This window comes from Morone saxatilis, unplaced genomic scaffold, assembly GCF_004916995.1.
Source record: "Morone saxatilis isolate NCDOM2014 unplaced genomic scaffold, NCSU_SB_2.0 Contig14, whole genome shotgun sequence".
NCBI lineage: Eukaryota > Metazoa > Chordata > Actinopteri > Moronidae > Morone > Morone saxatilis.
The window spans coordinates 3,330,062-3,331,011 of record NW_023339696.1 but is presented as its reverse complement, the minus strand read 5'-3'; the positions used below and the strand labels follow the sequence as shown (position 1 = coordinate 3,331,011).

At 36.6% G+C, this 950-nt stretch overlaps 1 protein-coding gene across 2 annotated transcripts in view; it reads right to left on the bottom strand.

Moving 5' to 3' along the window:
* nfe2l1a (nuclear factor, erythroid 2-like 1a) overlaps positions 1-950 on the bottom strand; it is a 22,451-nt gene that overhangs the window by 8,138 nt on the left and 13,363 nt on the right. The gene's annotated exons all lie outside the window — the stretch shown is intronic.

Here is a 950-nt window from a genome sequence, read left to right as displayed (position 1 = left end):
AATTGAATTGAATTAAATTAAAAAGAATATATGGGTCAAGCCTGTGAACATAACCCTTTTTTTGCTGCATGACTGTAAATGAGATCCCAGGTTTTATCCATGCTCATTTTGTTCAGCACAAACAAAACCAATGTTCCCACTTTAGCATTATCTGCAACAGTCTGTGAACACCACTGAGAGCCGATACTTCAGACTCTGGACAGATGATAATAATGATGATTGGAATGAAAATATAAAGTAAAACAAACATTTTTAAGTTATAAAAACATTCTGCCTGTTAATACACCTTTTAAACCACACAGTTCAAGGACCTAAGGAGCCACAGGAAAAACGTACAGCAGTAAGCTCAAGCTTTAATTGTAACAGCCCTTAACTATTATTATAAGCATGAGCTATGTGTGTAAGAAGTAACTGAGAAAATTCTACCAGTGACAGTTTGACCGTCTACATTGCTGTGATTTAAGTTTTGCTACAAAATAACACTGTATGTTAGGTATAGATGCTTCTTCTCCAATAGCATGAATGCAAGCTGCATATGTTTCTCCAGTTAAACCTCTGCCAAATCATTTTTGACACAACCGATTGACTTGAGCTTTTATATCTAATCTTTGGTGTGAAATGATTAATGTTTGTTATGTCTGTCTCGGATTATTTTACATTAACATACTAGACATAGCTTTTACATAATAACAAGAAGGATTTTTTTTTTCTTCCTTCAACACTGCTGAATAAGGGAGCACAAGTTAGCACCTTATGTATTTGTGTACATTTGTTTACTTGCATGCCTCTGGCTCTTTGCGTGTGTGTGTGTATTAATGCAGTAAACAGGAGGGATTGCAAAACAGGGATGTAAATGTGTGTGAGGACGCAACAGGGCAGCGATCAGGTTTCAAAACAAGCAGGTCAGTCACAAGGGCAGGAGGAAGCTAGTAAAGTGTGTGTGTGTGTGT